General features: G+C 39.4%; 1 protein-coding gene across 10 annotated transcripts in view; it reads right to left on the bottom strand.

The window, feature by feature from the left end:
• The window catches only part of mef2cb (myocyte enhancer factor 2cb), a 73611-nt gene extending 66769 nt beyond the window's left edge, over positions 1 to 6842 (bottom strand). For 7 of the 10 annotated variants that reach the window (XM_032517161.1, XM_032517152.1, XM_032517158.1 and 4 more), the window contains exon 1: positions 6573 to 6841. The gene's annotated coding sequence lies outside the window, so the exon portion shown is untranslated. Of the gene's footprint in view, positions 1 to 4368; positions 4455 to 6572 lie in introns of all 10 variants that reach the window. The other 3 variants (XM_032517156.1, XM_032517157.1, XM_032517154.1) reach the window with 2 other exon arrangements.
• Between the last annotated feature and the right edge of the window lie 7553 nt (positions 6843 to 14395).

Here is a 14395-nt window from a genome sequence, read left to right as displayed (position 1 = left end):
TGTGTGTGTGTGTGTGTGTGTGTGTTTGCGTGTACTGATGTGGTTGTTTGAAGGGCAGTCCCAGTAGCAATATTTTTAGACTGAAATCTTAATACATCATGCTGATATTTAATTGGGATCTTAAGAAAAATATATTCATTAGGCTATTATTATTGCTATTATTTTTAACAGGCTAGAAAAGCATTTGAAAAGATATTTGCACCATCATGTATCAATAAATTCTGCTATATTCTTCTACACATAGTTTGACTACTGGAAATTTGACTTAAGCCTGAAGAAATCATTTAGAAAAAGTTACAAATAACAATTAATTAGAAAAATGTCATATAGAGTATATGAGACCTACTGATCTATATCCATATGCGTAAAGGCCAGTATCAGCCTGATAAATCATGTTATTGTGTTATTGGCAAGTGTTAGTGTCATACATGTTTGAGTGCATGATGTAGTGTATGTAATACTCTCCATCAATGTTTCAGTGTTTATAGTACATATAATTTATAAAACACATTTAAACCGCACTATCTTACATTCATTCTTTGTTCACAGATGATATCCAGGACTTGATCAGTCTGAACATCTGGATTCTATTCTCAGGGAAAACATTCCTACTTTAAAAGTAAGCTCACACTTTGTAGAAGAGATGTGAGACATTTCCCTGCCGATCTGCTCTTTGTCTTTGTGTAAGTCATCCAAAGCGTTATATTACACATGATTCGGAGCTCTTTATTAATAAGGTTTATAATGAAACTCAGAGGGCAATATCATCAGTAATTACAATAGCAGGAAGTGCTCCACTGTACAGTATAATTAGGGGAGCATAGGTGAGAAAAGAACTTTTAATTAACTGAAATCATATGTTCTCATATTACAAAATATAAAAAACTAAGAAATTCAGAATTGTGGGGAAGTATTTATTTGTACACTCAAATGAGCTTTTGTAATATAAAGGTGACATTCTCTTTCCTAAATTTGGATTGCAGCCAATATTACCTTGATAAAAGAAAGCAGTTAAATAGTGTGTTCAACTGTTTTTGACTCAAAACCATGTATGTTAGCAACTTGTGGTAATAACCTTGCAAAATGTCTTAATATATACAATAAATAAAATGGGTTTGATATGTTACATGTAAGGTACATTGGGAATTGAAAAACAACATATTAATTATGATAAACTCAATAAATCACTCTACAATAAACAGATTCTTGACATGGACATTAAATGATCCCACATATCTCATAAACCTAAAACCACCTCACTAATATTAACTGTTACAGCTTTGCCCAGATCTAATTCTCGTAGTTTCCTAAGTAAGGAAAAAGCAGAGGGAAAAAAAAAGTTATGTGTACTTGTACACTGCTGTGTTCTATAACGGTATGACTCATATTTCAGTGAAACCATGCAAAGCCTTGTTTTCAATAACACGTTTTTTTCTGTGTGGTTTAGCCATTAACTGTGTCTGTCCAGCAGTAAAATTCACTGTACCATTTCATATATTTCCTTGTCCTCACAGTTCAGTTTCCCAACAGCACCCTGTTGGTTGGATCAAGCCATACAGAACAGATTTGAATGCAATAATAACAAAGTCAGAAGGCCTCTGAAACTAATGGCCACATAACCAACTCTTAGCGAGCAGTGCCAAATGAGAGACAGCGCTGGTGATTTGCATGTGTCGTGTTTAACCAACAGTATTCTGTCTGGACACCTTTTATGCATTATGGATGAGGCACAAGCTGAACAACAAGCGCTGTTTTTGTTCTGCCCAATGCTCCAGTTACATCATAAGAAAAGCCCCATGGTCCTGTGACTGCGCTGACTGGCTGTGACACAATACCGCCGGCCGAGCTGTTGATCAGACCTGTTGCTTCTTTACTTTGTTATACTATCATGTACTGTACACCGAATATCCAAACTTTTAACCAGTCCTAGCCTGTCATTATTTTTGTTTCAACAAGGTCTCTTCTCATTTTAAAATTCCTCCCTCGCTGAACAGAAAACTTCCACAACGTAATGTTGAAATGGACACAGCACACGCACACACACACACACACACACACACACACACACACACACACACACACACTTGCTTACAGTCAACTGCAGCAGCTGTTGATTATTCAGGCGTGATATCTGCAGATTAATTAACTTGATTGAACTGGCAAAATGGCTTAATGAATTTACAATCATAATGCTTTAATATCATGTATATCATAATAATGTATACGTGACAGGTGCTATCACTGTGCCACCTGCTACATGTGAAAAGCGCATTTTGCCTGTAAAGTTGCATTCAGGCACTGCTGTGTAATTAAATATGCCGCCTGCAGGGGAGCTCTGCTTCCTTCTCAGCACAGAATAGACTGGATTACCGCATGGGTTAACTGGAGGTGTCCCCATGCAAAGTTTAACCAGTTTTTTTTTACCCTGCATTATTTTAATTTGGTGGATATGTTAATGATATTTTCATTTAGAGGAATCAACATGAAAGCAGTCATTTCCTTTTTTTAAATAAATGAAATATCGGTAGCCATTAGCCCACGTACAAACATTTTAATTATTCCCTTTTTCAATTTACTTCCTTTTTTATTCTAATCCCTGACACTGGCGCTCTTCTCTTCCCTCCTCCTCTTCCTGTGTCTTCTCTATGCTCCAGCAAGTGTAATTGCTGGACCTTCGGTCTGTATATCAAGAGCTGAAAGTTCTCTTTGTCTGCACTAGATTGCTTCATGCGAGGGAAAAGAGAAAAAAGAACTCACTTTCTGCTAATGATTTTTCCTCCTTTTCAATGGTTGGAAAGTAATTCCGTATGAACTGCTCCAACAGTTATGTCATTGTTCTCGCTGCCCTTTCTCTAATTTTGCTATAAAGAGGTGATGCCAATGTTAGATTTTTTTTCCGGAACTATACAAGCGCTGCCCACCGGTGTTTCCTGAAGTGGGGCAAAAGCTTTGTCTGAAAAATGATTAGTGTTAAATATGCATACATGGAATAGATGCTGATTTCCATTATCAATATCTGATAGTTTACAAGATGTGATTTAAAAACTGTTATACCACAATGTAAACTTAAATGATAAATTTCATTAAATTCAAGTTTGGTTCACTTATTCCTCGGCAGAAACATGTCGGGCTTGATTTTTTTGTTTAATGTTTCCCTTTATCTGACCTGTTGGTTTGGAAGCAAGGCAGATTTAGCGTGGCGTTATGTTGCAAGTGACTTTGACACGAGAGACCGCTGTTTGTTTCCCATTTCCTATAACTGTCAACACTGGTTTCCTATAACCATGACCACGATAGTTCCTTAAACTTAAGCAATGGTTCTTTTTAGATTTCAAACCACCATGTTTTCCTAATCTTAACCAGTATGTCTGGTGATTAAACCTGACCAAATCGTGACTGTGGTGGCTGATCGGAGAACAGCCATGTTAATATATTTTATAATGTGCTTTTAGAAAGGCACTCACAAATTGTTACCTGATCAGAAAACGTGATTATGTGTTGTTTTAGAAGGGAATTACAGTATATTTGGTAGTGTAGTTGGGAGGCTATAGAGTGTTTCTATAGCTGAAGTAAACATTGCTCTTTTTACGTAGATGTTTCGAGATCATTTTTTTCAGCTGCTGAAAAAAACTCATCAACCAAAGTAATCATATCAATAGTACTGTAACTGCCACTTGATGTTATCCACTGCCAGGAAGTTTCATTCTCTGCAGAAGGTATGGGGGAAAATGGGATTTCAGACTAATAGATTTAAGCTGTGTTTGGGTTTAGAGTAAAGATCTGTGTACGTGATCTTTTGATGACTATTTTACTGATAATGTGTTACACTGACAGGGGCCAAACCCATATGCTGTGTATGACTGTATTCAGCTATAGCACAAAAGCCTACAGTCATCACTGTTTCCGTTTCCTACAGTAACCACTACACAGCAGAAGTTCCTCCTACCGCTGGTGCCCTCAACTAATTCCCCTAAAAATTAAAGATCACTCAGCATGGCTATGCAACTTCTCCCACACTCTCAACAAGCAGCTGATAGCATCTCACTGTGAAGAAAAGCAAGTGGAGCGGAATATAATGTGTGTCTAAATGAGGTCTTCCCAGCTCTGATATGTGATAGTGAGGCCTAGCGACCATCGGCACAGGCCCGTGTTACAGGGTGGAGCTCAGCAGACAAGCGGCAGCGTCTAAAGCTTTTTGTGCCTCCAGGATCACCCCCGACTCATTCTTATTCAGACATGATCAGAGGGGAGGCAGGCAACTGAGATTAGCTGCAGATCAAAGGAGCTGCCTCGCGCCAGCACTCGTGTTTTGTAGATTTAGGCGGCCCCGGCGCACAGGCGTTGTATAGTGGCGGCAGAGCGTCATACTGTTTTCTGGCCTCGACAGTGCTCAGGGGGGTAGATGATGAGAGTTTTCATACAGCAGGCTGGACTGCTGCTGGAAATCTTCCAAACTTAAATAACACAGACAATAGAAGAGAATGAAAAGGAAAAATCAGAGCAAAATTACTATGCCATTACTGTAAGTCAGTACAGTGGAACAAACTTGTACTTTCATGCCATTGCAATTGAAACTGCTTCCATATGTGTAATAGGTCTTGGTTCAGTGATAATTTGTGAAAAATGAAATGCACTTTCTAGAGTAGCATACTTAGGTAATTTGAGCATATGGATCAGTAGTGCCCACCAAATGGAAACAAACTACTGCCCTAACTACTGCTATGCTTTCTGTCAGCAGCTGTTACTGGAAAAACAAACAGCCAAATTACTTCTATGTTGTATCGTAACCATCCAATTCATTTACACAGAAATACCAGTTGAAACCTGGTTGATAACCAAAAAGCATATTTACTAACTAAAAACTAAACCAGCGCAAACATGCAGTAACCACAAATCTATTTATCTTTGACGCAGGTCTGCAAGTTACACGTTTTGTATTAAGTAACATTAAAACTATGACTATTCCAAACTGAAAATTTTAATTTGAAAATTAGATCCTATTTATTCTGTTTACATTTCATTACCAGTGAAGATTAACAAAACCTACGTTTCATACCGCACAAACAGCAACAATGGAAGTAATAGCAGAGAGTGAAGGTGTAGTGACAGGATGAGGAGAGTTTCAAAGGCAGAGAGGTAACTGCATAAGAGCGCTCGCCACCCTACAGAGAAAGAAAACAACGCGTTTCCTCAACGCCGCTGACCATCAAAGCTGTGGAATTCAGGGGCAGAAAAGCTAATAAGGTAGGACTGAGCGGTTCCTGTAAACTGGGTCAAAGTTTCTCAGGTCCTGCCTCTTTGGGTTAATAGCAAGAGGACTCTCTCCCCAGGTATGAAATAAGGGACACAAGTACATGTCTACATGTCTATATCTCTATATTTCTTTCAAATCTGTTCATTTCCTTTTAGCTTGTTACAATTTTGCTTGCTCGGAAAGGGTGGAAAGAAACTGATTTCATTTTCATTAGTGTTTATTGTGAATGTGAGAGCAGATTGCACAATAAATATATGGGATGCAAAAGTAAAATCAGAACTAAAGATTTACTCGAAATACGAGGTAATTGAATTCAGGAATAACAATACTTCCCTTCTTATTTTATCCAAAAGCTAGAGTTCAATCAAATGTTGAAGGAATATATCCAACAGAGTCATTCACCACAAAGCCTTTGCTTTAGTTTGAAATTCCATTTGGTTGTTTTGGGACAAGTGCCCTACAGTAGACATTTTCAAAAGTCTCCATTTGGTCAGGAATAAATCCCTCTCTGTTCATTTAATTTGACTAGTTTTAATGTTCTCCTTTGTTTCAAAAGTTTGCCCAACATGTCTGACTTAAACAAAGAACTGTGTGACACATATTGCTACTGAAGTGTGTGTTAGCCACTTAGGTAGCTACCTTGAGGGAACGAGTCATTTCTAAAGCAAACAGCATGTTAAGGCCAATGCGCTTTTCTCTCGCTGATAATTCCAGATTGTGCAATGAGATGTTCTAAGCAATTACCCTTTAAAGTACCAGTAACCTAAACTGACTGTGAAGAATTAGAAGCAGAGAAACAACACAATATACTGCTCCACTTTAGCGACTGAAAACCATTTGTCTAGCCTTGGAGAAATAATAATGTAGACTTTTAAAAGTTAGACACATGGTTGCAGGAGCCTCGATAAGTGCTCCACAGAGGTGATTGGCAACAGCTGGGACCTGACACCTCCTATAGCAGTGTTAGGGTGGTGTCTTTCTACTTTGTCAAGAGTAGGAAAAACACAAATTAATGTATCTTCTGGCCTTGTTCATATGCATATAGTCTATTCTGTTTTGAGCTACATGAAAAACACATTATTCACTGAATCCAGCAAGGCTATGAAACAATTAGGCAACAGCACTTCAAAATAAATGTCGGAACAGTTCAAACTGAGCAGCTTGAATATCTAAATGATGGCTTAATCTGTTAAACATGTCATGAGCCACTGTACAGAATATGGTTTCAAATCCTGACAGAGACAGATTTTCCACCGATAGAATGAGATGCAGAGGAGAGGGGAAGAAGGAAGGGAATAGGTGTACTGTGAAAACTCACCCGTGCCGTTTCTCTGCTTCCCCAGGAAGTTACACCCCTCAGAACCAGCTAAGGCCCAGCTCAATCAAACCGTTCAAAAGTTTTAAAAAAAGAAAGGAAAACAATGGAGATAGTTGAGCAAAAAAAACAAAAAACTATAAATACAATCAAATTGCCTAAAACAAATGTCCCGCATGTGATAAAGCCAGACCAGCTGGCTTTGAATAGAAACCCCCGATTTGGGTTGCGTTTTCCCCCGATCTCTGTCTAAACTGAAACCGGGTCTGGTTCTTTCCAACCACCCCCACCCCACTGTCCCAGCTGAATCCACCTGCTCCCATCACTCCTGGGTAAATTTAGCCTTCTGAGGGATCAGTAACACCCCCACTCCCCTTTCAAGAAGCGCACACACACACACACACACACACACACACACACACACACACACACACATCAGACCTTTGTCAGCACTGGCATATATGCCCAGGATTAGTGCCCCCCGAAGAATGCCGCCATGTTCACAGTGGCAAAAAAAAGACCCCCCTCCCCTTTTTCCCTCTTTTCCCCCTTCTCACATCCATAAATCAAAACTGTACAGACAACTTTCTTCTTTTGAAACAGAGCTGTTACACGTTAAGTTAAACATCCATACTTTGCACAAACTTTACCTTTCTGTAAACATTTGACAGACAGGATCTCTAAGACTTGTATTATGGAAGACTGCAAATTAAGAGCTTATTTAAAATGATATTATTTCTTTAATTTGATGACCCATGGTATCACAGCTGCTAAGCGTATTAAATAAACGTTGCTGTACAAATGCCGTTACCCCTTTCATTACCAGCATCAGTGTAATCTATGTGAATCATAAATAAATTAACCAATGGAAGAGATTAGCCGCATTGACAGCATCTTGTCAAATGTCAACATACCAGGTGCAAGGGTATGCACCTATAATTTGGTAATTATAAGCTCCTTTAACTAAGTATATCTATGACTAAAATCCGCCTACAGTCTTGCTTTTTCAAAGATCCACAATGCCCAGGAAATGTCAGTTTTAATTTTCCTGATAAAAATCCTACATCTCCAGCCAATAGAAAAGTTTTGAGCTGCTGGCATCCTGAATGTGAGCCATTTCTCTTTCTAAATGATACATTCAGTAGAATGCAAGTATCAACAAGCTTAAATCGTAATATCCTCTGTGACTGTTTTCACATTAGAGTTTTGTGGGGGTGGCACAGGGGTTATTGTATTTTTATCAAGTATTTTCCAGTCAGGGTCTTCTACCTGATGCTAAAATCTAATGTAGATAATGACACTGAATCCTACACCCAAATTACTGTTTTATGATTCCCTCTTAATTTAACCAATTCGTGAATGTAAGGAATGATGATATTAAGGAAAGATGAGTAGAATGTAGATTGATATTTTCCCAGAATACATCCAAAAGAGAGTTCCCCCGCGAGAGGAGATAAAACAGTGGCGTTCCCTTGATAAAAGGTATTCACACTCTTCTGACAGTAAAATATATTTTGTATTGATCCAGTTGTATTGTTTACATGTTTCTGGGCACAGGTAATCAACTAATCTGTTTTATTTTTGGGAATTTCTGTCGCCATGACTACCTGCACCCCTTTATATTGATGGATTCATGTCTGTCTGGTATTTGGGATGACCTCATGGACAGGAATTCAGTGTTCTTTTTGTGTGGGGAGTGGTTAATGGATGTTGGTGGGAGTTCATGTAATTATGACATCCCTAGGTGAGGGATGATTCAGTGTCTTGACGATAGCTTTAAAGGTGCGGTAAGTGATGCTGTGCAAAGGTTGGTGACATCTGAACTCAACGGCCAAACAAATGCAACTCCGCCTTTAGAGGCTCCGCCCCCCAGATCCCCAGACAGATAACTACTGGCCAGCCAACAACATTCTCATGCTGCCCCTCCCTTCCAACTGTTGCTGCTTGTTGCTGATTGGCTGGAACTGTGTTTTGTGGCTCTTGCACTCTTTCCATGTACACAGCCAGGGCTGTGTATTAACACCACACAAAGTAAATAGAGAGCTAGGTGACCGTGAGGAGATATTAGTTGAATTTCAACACCAACTTATTGCTTTTGATACAACATAGCTTGAATAATACACAGTAATTTGCATATACACACACATCGACATTGTGCTGCGTCTCTTTTTATGCTTTTTATGTTTACTGACTTGTGTTCTTTGTATTTTACACTGCCTTGCCAGTAGGGGCCTGGTGAGAAGCCATTTTTAGCTCTGTCTCGCTTTTAATGGGGCTTGTGGAGGGACTTCATAAAGGAACAGAGGACTAAAGCCTGGCTGTTTTTTTATGAGTGTGGCAGGGTCAAGAATGGAAAAAAACAGCAAGCAGAATGGCAGTCTGTGGCACACTGTTGACCACAAGAACCAGCAAGGCTGCAAGACAGTCAGTAAATTTTAAGAGTACATCTTGTCCTCATCAAAGGACTTTGGGTGTAGGATTTGTGTTGCCTAAATGTATTTATGTGTGTTCATGCATGTGACATGTAAGTATGGAATTCCATCATTAGTGTACATGTGTGTGTTCTTGTTCATATTAGTGCAAGTCCCCAAGGGGTGAAGCTGTGTGTCCGTGCTGTGGCTCACAACACAGTGGGTTACGCCAACGATGAAACACAAAGTGTTCTGTCAGCTGAGAGGGGACAGCCACTCAACAGGAAACGTGGCATGGCGTCTCCTCTGAAAAGTCCTTTCACTCTGTTTTATTTCCCTCTTTTTTCTGTTGCTTTATCATTAAATCATCAACAGAAAATTAGAGTAATTATTTTAATGAACCCACTGACAGGTTTATGTAACTCTGGGTGGATTTATGAGTGCTTCTATAACAACTCTACAGTAGACCGGGGCAGCCCTACAGTCTGGCTTGGAGCTGATGATTATGAGAATCACTGGTAGAATATGTGCATGTGTATTGTTTTCTTTTTAAATTATAATAATGCAGAATACCATGGCAGAAGTAATGTGTGTGTGTGTGTGTAATCCACAAGGATAATTTCTTCTTTTGCCTACAGTGCACTGCATGGCGTGAGCTGACTTCAGCGTGTCTGCCCAGCACTCTGCTCCACACAAGGTCGCTCTGTGTGTGTTCGTCCTCGGAGAATGAGGGGAGGCCACGGCGCACAATCCCCACTAAGCACATACCTTTCTGCCCCACAGCCCCACCAGCCCAGACACAAACCCAGGGGCTGTATGTTTATCAAGCGTCTCAGGGTAAGACTGCTGATTTAGGACCACGGCTCCGTTCCTTTTAACCATCGTTTTCATCGCGAATCACTCTCAAAGAAATGGATTTGAAGCGTTGACTTTAAACCGGCACTCAAAATCTGATATGCTTGGTAAATACCAGCCAAGGCCTTAACCTAACCCGGACCACAGTAGATTAACGAGGGTTGACCGAACCGGTCCTCTGGAGCTCCATCCTGATGAGCTCTGTTGGTTTTATAAGAGGCCCCCTGTGACAGGATCTGATAAAACACAGCAGGAGGAGGGTTTGAAAGAGAGCTGGAGAGTACAAGAGAGAAAGATTGAGAGAGACAAGGACATAGAGAGATTGAGAGAGTGCGAGAGTAAGAGCGAGAGTGCACACCTCAATCCAAGAACAATATTTTGACTGAAACCTTACCCTCTCCATCTGGCTCTTTTGAAGGGTGGATTATGACTGGTGCCAGGTCTAACTCTTTATCCCACACTGTTCCTTCTGTAAGTCCACTGACATTTTCCTAAAGGACAGTTGTACAGAAAATCAGTGTGAGTCCTGTGACTACTATCACACACACTGTGCATCATTTTAATTGGATGTGAAATAAATGCAGGCACTATACTACATATCTGCTATATAGTAATATAATACAAAACACAATACATTTTTACTATGGTGCTTTCTCAACTCATAAGAGGAATGTGAGGTGCAGCAGAAGGTCTCCTCCTTTCTTCCCATACTGCGATTCAAACTATGGCCTAAGGCCTCAATCTTTAAAATGACAGGCGGTCCAATTGAAACAGCCCCATATCTGCAATTTGTTTGACGTCAAAGATATAAGCAAAAGAGTAAGAAAGGGCAAGAATAGGATGACCTTTTGATTAGCCACATCTCATGAGCTTTCACAAGTAGATTGGACAAAACTCACAATATCCAAACTGAGCAATTGATTAATATTCACGCTTTAAGTTTAAATCACCGATGTTAGATACAGTACAACTACATCATTAAATTAGATTGCATAGCTTTAACTTTAATTTTCTCCTCATGTTGCTCTTCAAGTGTTTTCACCCCTGAGCAAACCCCAGGGGTGGCAGATGTTTTGACTTGACTGCCAATGGGAACTGAAACAGTGATGGGCTTCTGATGCCATTTGAACCCAACTAAACTACATACTGTACCATATTAAATAATATCATATTACCTCAGTATATGATACTCACTTCCTTTGAACGTATGCCAAGCAAGAAATTGCTTCTTAGTATATTTTTCAAAGTAAGGCTATATTTAGCATCAGCGCATTTGATCCGTAGCTTGTTGAATCAGAACATTGCATACTCCACTATTAACCAGATATGTTTGTAATGTCAATGCATTTAACTATGTAGATCATCTTTGTATAATACATAATTTCCTTTTTATGTAAACACCTGCTAGGTAGGTTACTGAAATGAAAGAAAGATAACACAGCACTGACTGAGAAATTATTAAGCAGTATATTTACTTAATGGACTGTGCAATAGTACACATGTATCATCAACTTCATATTGTTATATATTATCATGGTCTGCCCAGTACATTTGTGGCTCATGATTAATTGTCGGTCCATATGATGAACATTATTGCTATGATATGAAGAACCTTAACTATATGGAAAATACCATCCTCCTAAATTAATCTATAGTTGCTGCATTTTAAGAAGGAGGGGCGTCCCGTTCTTTTTACAATTTTCAGTTATTATACAATTTCTGACAGACACTGCTTCTATGAGGACAGCATACCATGTCTCTACATGTGATGACAAACAAATCTAATTGTTTTTATATCTTTTAACATTTATCATTCATATTTTAAATTTGTTCAAGCTTTTTTGCAAAACTATTTTCAGTCAGATTTTTTTGGGGGAAATGGAGTATAATTATTTTGGATATATGTTTGAGAGGTTACAAAAGAAATGAATGTAATGTACTGAATTCACTTTTTTATGTGCTGAGAGTGAGGAGAAACTAAACCATTGGTGATGTATACGTATCATGTCATCCTGCTTCATGGGTTTTTACTGTAACAGCCTCTAAGGGAGGGAAATCCTTTGCTCTTTTAATTTCTCCTGATTACACACCTTGCAGGAAATTCATACTTTCATTTTTCCAACCTTATTTCCACTGTTTTTTTTTCTAAGTGATATATCACTTTGATGTCTCATTTTCAATGACTTTTAAATATGGATTCAGATTCATTTATCACTTTCAGCAGCTAAGGTACCGTTTGTTTTCTCTGTCCATTTATAAGGACATGTTGCTGCATTCGCTAGAAAATCTCACAGCTCAAATTTCAGAAGTCTTTGTGGTTTTGCTACAAATGAGGTTTTATGTAGTTTGGTGTGGATGAGAAAGTTTCAGTTGATTCTAGGTCCCTTGGAGATAATTTAAACTTGAGAGAATTTGGACTTTGTAAATATAGCCTATATGTGATGATATGAGTTGACAGAACAATGTATTACCGTGGTTACAGCATGGCTCTGGGTACCAGTGGGTTACCCGCTCATACAAATAAAGGCACGGTAAGGTCTTAGTAAGACGGTAAGTAAGACGTGCCCATTTACTCCCATACAAAAGTTTGATAGTTTTTGTGAAAAAAATAAATAAAAATTTTAGTAATTTTCAGATGTAATTTACAATCGTCCAATTTGAACATTTGGATGTTATTAAGTCAATACGAGATATGATGAAAATGTTGATTCATATCTTGCACACGCCTTGCAATATTCCCAGTTATTTAAATTTCAAGAAGCTATTGTCAGTTGTGCGTGCAGTGATATCTGAGTAAAATTGGATGACGGCTAAGGTAAATCCATCCTTGGCTACACCCTTTGATATTATGATGACAAAGGAATGTAACACTCGCTCATGTTAAATGTATGACATGTACAGAGTACAGTGAAACAGCCGCAGCCTGCAGCTCACAGTAGACCAAAGCCTGAGGGACTACAGTGCTTTGGTGCCCAGGGAAAACAGTCTCAGGCCAGAGGTTTAGGGTGTTGCCTGACTCTTCTGTCAACTGCATTTAACATGACAGAACACAACTCTGACTTAGACCACATAGATAGAAAACCTCCGACTAGGTCAGGGGAAAAAAGTGATATGTCAGTCGTTTCATTGTGGCACATTCTGTATGACTGCCACGCATGCAAAAGAGTGGAAGTCATTACTTGGTTAAAAAATACAGAAAGAAAGTTCACCACTCATATGATGTCATACAAAATAACAGCAACTGCCGACCAGTCACATAAAGAAGTTTAGCTGACCGGTCACATGACAGGTAAGTTTATCAATCTTTAGAGTTAAAGGCAGGGTTGGTAACTTTCCAATTTAACCATTTTATATATATTTTTTAAATGGCCGTTACACCCCAACAGCAATAATTAACGTATGGACTCTGAAAAAGAAGCAAAAAAGATCTGTCATCTGTAGTCGCTGTAGTCCTGTAAAAATGACCAGCAATCCCTGCCTCCTGGTCCAATGTAAAGAACCATTGAAATGCCTTTTTGCCCCGCAGTGCGTTTTCCACCCCTCCCGTGTAAATGTGCGTTGTCACCCCATTGCTAACAGTATTCAATTAAATTTTATTTATAGTATCAATTTATGACAACAGTTATCTTGAGACACTTTACAGATAAAGTAGGTTTAGACCACACTCTATAATTTACAAGGACCCAACAGTTCTAGTATTTCCCTCTAGAGCAAGCAACAAGTGCGACAGTGGCGAGGAAAAATTCCCTTTTAGGAAGAAACCTCAGACAGACCCAGGCTCTTGGTAGGCGGTGTCTGTCGGCAGTTGGGGTTGAAATGAAGAGTGGCAGTAACAGCCACAGTAAAGATATTGGACAGTGACTAAAAAAAGTAGTTTATAGTAGGTAATGGCATAGCAGGGCACTGCATGACATTAGAAGGCACAGCAGGGCATCGCAGGACGTGTAGCAGGACCACGGCGACAGTTGTTGGAGCCTCCCTGATCCAAGGAAACATGCTGAAGAAAAAAGAACTTGAGGACTCGGGGGAATGACTACCAAGAGCTAGGTTAGTAACAAGCATTTCTGGGACATGGATGCACACAAGTGGAAAGATAAAGGAGAGAGAAGCTCATTGTGTCAAAGGTAGTCCCTTGGGAGTCTAAAACTATTACAGCATAGCTAAGAGTGACAGAGTAAAGAGAGTAGCCCGGTCGGGCTGCATGAAGAGAAGCAAAGAAGAGAAGGGGTGCCGTGTCTGCGGCAATACACCCTCCCCCGCCAGTCAAGGCGAAGGCTACAACTCTTCATTCCCTAACTATAAGCATTATCAAAGAGTTGAGTTTTAAGTTTACTCTTAAATGTGGTGACAATGTCTGCCTTCCGAACCCAGACTGATTCCAGAGTAGAGGAGGCTGATAGTTGAATGGTCTGGCTCCCATTCTACTTTTAGAGACTCTAGGAACCACAGTTATTCTGGGAGCGCAGTGTTCTAGTGGGACAATAAGGTACTATGAGCTCTTCAAGATATGATGATGTTTGACCATTTAGACCCTTGTAGGTCAGGAGAAGGATTTTAAAT

Source organism: Etheostoma spectabile, chromosome 5 (genome assembly GCF_008692095.1).
Source record: "Etheostoma spectabile isolate EspeVRDwgs_2016 chromosome 5, UIUC_Espe_1.0, whole genome shotgun sequence".
NCBI classification, from domain to species: domain Eukaryota; kingdom Metazoa; phylum Chordata; class Actinopteri; order Perciformes; family Percidae; genus Etheostoma; species Etheostoma spectabile.
Note: the sequence above shows the minus strand (reverse complement) of the source record. Positions and strands in the feature narration are given on the sequence as shown.